This window comes from Asterias rubens, chromosome 18, assembly GCF_902459465.1.
Source record: "Asterias rubens chromosome 18, eAstRub1.3, whole genome shotgun sequence".
NCBI classification, from domain to species: domain Eukaryota; kingdom Metazoa; phylum Echinodermata; class Asteroidea; order Forcipulatida; family Asteriidae; genus Asterias; species Asterias rubens.
Window position 1 is genome coordinate 8,276,004 of NC_047079.1, and position 7,496 is coordinate 8,283,499.

A 7,496-nucleotide genomic window follows, 5' to 3' on the forward strand; every position below is an offset into this window, starting at 1 on the left:
TGAATTTTTAGAGTTAAATATTTCTCATCAACTCATTTGTCAGCATTTAGCAAATCATAAAAACTTGTGAATTTTTCATTAAAGTTCGATGAACACATTCCAGAGGAAAGAAAGGAATGTTCATGTTCAATGTTAAAGCACTTTTTACGACTTAATATTAATAGACAGAAATGACTTATTCTGTATTTTCATTCTCAAGTCATGCATCTTACCTGAAAACTGTCATCCTTAGAGACCATAAGACACCTTCAACCAAGGTCTTCCATGAAGCCTGCCCTTTGGATGATTCCTTGTGACGTGACATCACCTGTATATGGAGAATCATTCAATATCTGCATCACTATTAAGTTAGTTCAGTCGCTGCTTTTCATCAACAAGTTTGAACTGTTTCTGTTATCTCAAAAACACCCATTGTTGAAAAAAGATTGATGCAACAAACTTTTTGCACAATCCTTTCAAATTATGTCAATCCATGTGTAAAAACTGTTTAAGTGTCTTGTGAAGACAAGTATGGTTGCCATATTACATCTGTTGTTGATCCATTAGACTGCAATGCATTCTCTCATCCACCAGGGAGACAGGAACACTCCTCTATGAAGCCAGGCAACCAGCGGTTGTCTTCTTGGTCATCTGCGGATGGACGTCACCAGCGCGAACGCAGACGCCATTGATGTGCAGTTTTCATTGGACTCCGTACTTCACAGGCAGTTGGTTTCGCATTTCACCATTGCAGTAAATAAAAGACAAAAAATTGATACATTCAGAAAATGCACTTCCAAATAGAATTATTCCATTTAGTTTGGGAATAATTTAGGTCAACATAAATGTGGGTTTGAGTTTTTCTATCATATTATTCGTTAGGGTTTTTTTCTTTGAATTTTTAGAGTCAAATATTTCTCATCAACTTGTTTGTCTGCATTTAGCAAATCGTAAAATAAACTGTAAATTTTTCGTTAAACTTTGATGAACACTGATGAACACATGAGAGGAAAGAAAGGAATGTTTAGGTTCTGTTAAGGGTTAAACTGCATGGTTTTATTGAGCTAGTTTTGTTCAGGCTTTCAAAAAAAGCCACATGAACTTTTCAAAAGCACTTTTTAAGACCGAAATTACTAAAACTGTATTTTACTTTCTTAAGTCATCTTACCTGTAAACATGCATCCTCAGAGCATAAGACACCCTCGTCCTCCTTCCATGATCCTTGGTAGCCATTATCCTTGTGACATCACCTGTATATGGAGAATCATTCAACAACTGCATCACTAAGTTAGTTCAAAAGTTGAGTTCAGTCGCTGCTTTTCAGCAACAAGTTTGAACTATTTATGTCATCTCAAAGACATTGATTGTTGTAAAAAGATTGACGCAACAAACTTTCTGCGCAATCCTTTAAAGTTATGTTATTACATGTGTAAAATCTGTTTTACTTTCATGTCAAAACAAATATAGTTGCCATTATTACATCTGTTGTTGATCCATCAGACTGCAATGCATTCTCTCATCCACCAGGGAGACAGGAACACTCCTCTATGAAGCCAGGCAACCAGCGGTTGTCTTCTTGGTCATCGGCGGATGGACGTCACCAGCACGAACGCAGACGCCATTGATGTGCAGTTTTCATTGGACTCCGTACTTCACAGGCAGTTGGTTTCGCATTTCACCATTGCAGTAAATAAAAGACAAAAAATAGATACATTCAGACAGTAATAACTTATACTGTATTTTACTTTCTTAAGTCGTCTTACCTGGAAACTTGCATCCTCAGACCATAAGACATCCTCGTCCTCCTTCCATGATCCTTGGTAGCCATTATCCTTGTGACATCACCTGTATATGGAGAATCATTCAATAACTGCATTCAAACCACAAAATTAGCTCAATCATTGAGTTAATGTAACATGACATCATCAGACATAACAAAAATGTGTCTGTACATTCCCAAGTGGAATTTCTGTGTCAGTCATATTAACTCAGATGTAATGCCATTTGGATTGAATGATCAGAGTTTCAAAATGAAATGAACAATTTATGTACAACAATTTATCGACCATACCATGTATTTCAAAATATGATGATATCCACTATTGTTTTATTTCTATAAAAAAAATTGTTGGGCATCAGACATAATGGCATTTTACACCATTACAATATGAAGTCAGAGACCCTTCCCCCAAATAAACAGTTTTATTGAAAAATAGTGAATCGCACAGCTCAATTTGACCTTTGCAGGAGCCCCTCTTTAACATAAATTAACAAAATATCATCATTTCAGGAAAATTCTTTACAAATTACGGTCCTGAATAAACTTCCAAACTATTAACATCATGAAAATAAACTTACCCTCAGGTTGTATTCCTGAACTTTAAAATGAGTGTCGTTTCTTCACAGCATACCTCCGCTCACCACAGCTCCAATGACGTCATCATGGCCTAGAAAACAGCAAATGGAATGAAACATAAAAGATGTTGAAGGGCATCAAACATAATGGCCTTTTACACCATTATAAATTGAGACCCTCCCCCACCCCCCCCCAAAAAAAAAACCCAAAAGAACTCAACAATTTTCATATCAATTTGAAAAGTAGTGAAGCGCAAAACTCAATTTGACATTTTTCTTTGCAGGAGGCTCTCTTTTAAGCAATAGCACATCATCGATAAAACAGTATTGTCCAAAGACCCACACTTCGTGTATCACAACTTGTACACAAACCTGTGAAAATTTAGGCTCAATCGGTCATCAGAGTCGGGAAAAAATAACGGGAAAACCCACCTATGTTTACGCAGTGTCACAACAAGTGTTCATAATAAATCAGTTGTTCTCGATATTGAGAATTGATAATTGTGTTAATGTCTTCTCAAAAAGTAAAGCATTTCATGGAATAATATTTCGCAGGGAAGTCTTTAACCATTACCTTCTGTAAACCCTGTGAGTTATTTATTAATCTGCGCACTTTAATTTGTTGTTCTGTTCAGAAAGTGTTCATTGGCTTTAACCAAAATATTAACAAAATATGATCATTTCAGGATTTTTTGTTTACAATTTTGGTCCTGCAAGAACTTCTAAACTATAAACATCCTGAACATAAACTTACCTTCAGGTTCTATTCCTGAACTTTAAAATGTGTAAGTGTTGTTTTCCTCACAGCAACCTCCGCTCACCACAGCTCCAATGAAGTCTTCATGGCCCTGGAATGACTGGTGCAGTTTCCATTGGACTCCATATTGCGTATTCCAATGGCAGTTGGTTCCGCATTTCACCATTGCAGTAAATAAAGAACAGAAAATACATACATTCAGAAAATGCACCTCCAAACAGAATTATTCCATTTAGTTTGGGAATATTTCAGGTGCATATAAATGGTGTGAGTGGTTGTTACATGACAAGTGACTGATAACGGATGGTGTGGAGTTATAGATGGGGTAGGTTCTCGCTGTCGTTGAACGAACCCCTGATTGTTAAGATGTAACATGCAAGCATGGAAATGAGCTTAGTAGATGTTAAAGTGATGGTGTAGATGGAGTGAGCTTGTTAATCATGCAGTTTGGTGCAGGTTTGATGTTAGAGTGAATAAATGGTGATAATAATATACCTTTAAGGTGGACGTAATCCCTCTGTGCCGTAATACCACGGGATTACAGTGGTTGCAGGGTCTGTCATGAGAGAGCATGTAGATGAGAAGGACTCCATCCCAGGTTCTCAATCTCAGTCACTGCATGTTGGGAAACAAAGATAACATTCTATAAGTTGTAAAACATGTTTGACAACATCAGAGTAAAAGATGGTAGCTCCAGTGGTTAGAGAGTAGTTTTAGAACGAGGGGCAAGGTGCTAAATAAAGTACTTGAACGAGACTGAATGCATTGGAATACCATTTACATGTAAACTTGCTTATAATGCGTTTGACATGTAATTGTATTTTTGGTGCATTTACACTTCTTGTTTTCCTGCCGTTATCATTCACAAAAACTACTAAGCATGTAGAGCGAATTTCTCAAGAACTACAGCACCTCAGATAGTAATATTTCTAGGAAAGCTTTACACAATCATTATCTTTGGTGTAAGTGAAATGTAAATCTGCGGACATTGTCTTTTGTGTTACCAAAAGTATCCAAATGCTTTAATTTTTAAACAGAAGTAAAGATCACACACTTTGTGTAAGCTTTAAAAAAATGTCCAGGGTCTTTCACAGGGTGCAAAGATCTTGCATGTAGCAACTACGGTTCTCCAGATATAATCTTTTGTAAATAATTAAACATTGATTTAAAGTTATGACGTCATCTTATTCCAAAACTTGTATTGCCACACTGAGGTCTAAGTACATGGGTAAGGTCAAAGTGAAACCCTAGCCTTTTTGGATCACAAACTAAGCGCTTGAATCCAGAATCCATAACCATCCATTTACTATAAAAAAAACTTGTGTATAGGCTTCTAACGAAACTTGTCTCATTAACATTATTTTTAAGAGTGACCACTAACTATTATTATTATTAACCAGTCTTAAAAAGATCGGGTTTCAAAGAAGTTTGACAAAGATCGGTTTCCCGTGAGCAGCCCATTCCACAGGCAGGATTGTAAATGAATGATCGCTGGGGAGTATTTGGTTTTGGCAAAGTTGTTGCTGTAAATTAAAAGATATCACACCAGACACTATCCACTGTGAAACCATCCGAAATCTCATTGAATGCAGGAATTGGCTGAAATTTAATTGTTTCTCTTTTGTGAACCATCCAATTCACCTTGGGGCATTTTTTCACCTGGGCTCTGTGACTTTCACTTTAGTTTCAAGGAATGCTCCCCATCCAAGCCCAGACCTTTTAAATTGTTGACTAATTCTCTGAAATGTAATTTCACACTTCCCCAATTCCATGGCCTCATTTACCCATGCTATGTCATGCTCTACTCCAAATGTAAACAAGCACAGTATGTTGGACACCGCTGGACCATAGAGCTAGGACCCTAGCTCTATGGCTGGACACAGTACTGCTGACCTTAAACAAGGTGAAGGCTGACCAATAAACCACTTATCACTCAGGTTGACTTCCCCTCATTAAACAGTAATCTATCTGGCTGTGTTCATTATAGCCTTAGGAGGGTTTGGCAGTACAGCACAGTGAAAACAATTTAAAACTAAGGTTATGGCTAGTTAGAAGAGAACTCCATGAAAACAAGGTCAAAAGGGATTGTAAAAGACAATTTCAAGGAGAATGATGAACTAGAAGAAGATTTCATAGTGAGAGCATGTCAACCGCAGAGTTTCTGTACAGTGTTTTTACTTAATACATGGAGGTATGCATTAGCCCACAAAGATAACCTGGAGTTGTAGAAGAGTAGTGGCCGAGCAGTACTTTTAAGAGCACCAAATTCAAACTCTGGTGTTTCTGATCAGCAGAGTGAGGGTTCGAACCCCCAGCCGTGCCACTTGTGTCCTTAAGCAAGACACTTAACCATTGCTTAGTCCTTCGGATGGGACGTTAAAGGCAGTGGACACTATTGGTAATTACTCAAAATAATTATTAGCATAAAACCTTTCATGGTGACGAGGAACGGGGAGAGGTTAATGGTATAAAACATTGTGAGAAACGGCTCCCTCTAAAGTGCAATAGTTTTCAAGAAAGAAGTAATTTTCCACGAATTTGATCACGAGACCTAAGATTTAGAACTTGAGGTCTCGAAATCAACCATAAAACGAACATTACTTAGTGTGACAAGGGTGGGTTTTTTTCTTTCATTATTATCTCGCAAGTTCGATGACCGTTTGAGCTCAAATTTTCACAAGTTTGTTATTTTATGCATTTGTTGAGATACACCAACTGCGAAGGCTAGTCTTTGACAATTACCAATAGCGTCCACTGCCTTAAAAAATCTTATTATATTTACTATAGACAAGAGACACAATTTTATAATCCAATGTTATGCATCAATGTTTGGACTATTATCAGGCAGGCTACATTAGAACTTGTAAACTTCAAATAATTTCATGTAGATGTTAAATTGAAGGAAAAAAACAGAGATGAGGCAGACACAATAAGAAACTTAGTCTTAAACCTAAAACAATTCAACGAGAGGGAGGCATAAATGTTAACTAACGAGGGTGAAAATTGGGTGAGCATTTGTTTGCTACTTCTTTTTTGCAGGGATAATTTTCTGGACCAACGCGGCTGAGCTCACTGTGAGAACAAACAACATAGAGACAAGCTTGCAAATAGACTAATTGCCAGATGCAGTTTTAAATAAGAATTCCAGGAGTGTGAAGGGCAAAACGTTTCCTAGCCCACCTTGTTGAGCTGTAAATGGCTTGTATTCGTATTTATTTTTTCGTATTTTGTTTCCTTAATATATATAGTAAAACATATAAATAAACAGTGATAATTGAATCACCTAGCAAATGTTTTAATTTTTAATATTAATGAGGGTTAAAACAACATTCTCCAAAGAAAATGATATAGGCACATGGCTTATTTAAGTCTCTGTATTTATTTCACAGAATGCTCAGCAGAATATTCAGTCACAAGATCTGATCCTCGTAAAATGTAAGTTAAACAGTGTTTGAGAAAACTTTTCCAGAGGGCAATTTTTCTTTATATGGCCATACAATGTGACAAATTTGTGTACCTTGTAAAAAGTTGTAGAAACGCCTAAAGCACTAAATTTGCATTTGCAAGTGCAACTAACGAGTGAAGCCTTACATTGTTCTAAGTTTTGGTCAAGGGATAGGAGACTCTTTGCTTGGCAAGTTAAACCATGGTCAAACCACAAACTATTTATTTAGAGACTGTTTTTACATCAAGCACGATAGGTAACAGATTTGCCGCGATTATAGGGACACCTTGAAAACAGGACGTCCTACGATACGAGAAGCATTTACATGTAGACGGCGAACACAGCATTTACTAACGTAGCACAGCATAGCACATGGTGCACAGGAAAACAAGGCAAAATACTCCAATAAATATAAAACAATATCCAACTAACTTCAGTCGTCTAGCTTACTTTAAAAAGTTACCATCCGCATCCTGCCACAACCACCCTTACCGTAGCTTAGCGTTGAGTCAACTGGTCAACCACGCTGCCAGAGTTTTAACAAAAGTGAAAGAAATCTGAACGGAAATTTCCACTGAATCACGTGCTAACAGAAAAGAAAAAGAACTTACGTAATACTTTTACAACTGGGTAAATCATCAAAACAAAGGCTCATAGTCGAGGGGTAGAAAACTCCACATGATAACAACAAACAAAAGCTGGGCCCGAAGAAATGCATGCTGTATTTATGAATGATTTCAATAGATGGATAATAGCTTGCATTTCATGGCTTTTACTTTCCGTGTTCTGATTGGTTGCTCTCTGTGACGTAGTATGTCACGTACACATCCAGGGGTCAATTTCATGAATACTGCTCAGCAGGTTTGTCTGCTTCTGATTGGATGGCCATGGATCCTCATTTTGTCACAAATTCTTAATGGGATTTAGTGTGTTAAATGCCCTCCATTAAGAACTGTGCTG

At 37.1% G+C, this 7,496-nt stretch overlaps 2 long non-coding RNA genes across 2 annotated transcripts; both read right to left on the minus strand.

Annotated features, from left to right (window-relative positions):
* Positions 1 to 1,143: 1,143 nt before the first annotated feature.
* On the minus strand, positions 1,144 to 1,779 carry LOC117302325. Its single transcript, XR_004520416.1, has 3 exons — positions 1,743 to 1,779; positions 1,460 to 1,629; positions 1,144 to 1,229 (listed from the first exon to the last, which is right to left on the minus strand). It is a non-coding gene; the product is annotated as an uncharacterized LOC117302325 (long non-coding RNA).
* Positions 1,780 to 1,794: 15 nt separating this feature from the next.
* On the minus strand, positions 1,795 to 7,125 carry LOC117302326. The gene is made up of 4 exons (XR_004520417.1): positions 7,029 to 7,125; positions 3,089 to 3,706; positions 2,338 to 2,426; positions 1,795 to 1,824 (listed from the first exon to the last, which is right to left on the minus strand). It is a non-coding gene; the product is annotated as an uncharacterized LOC117302326 (long non-coding RNA).
* Positions 7,126 to 7,496: the final 371 nt, after the last annotated feature.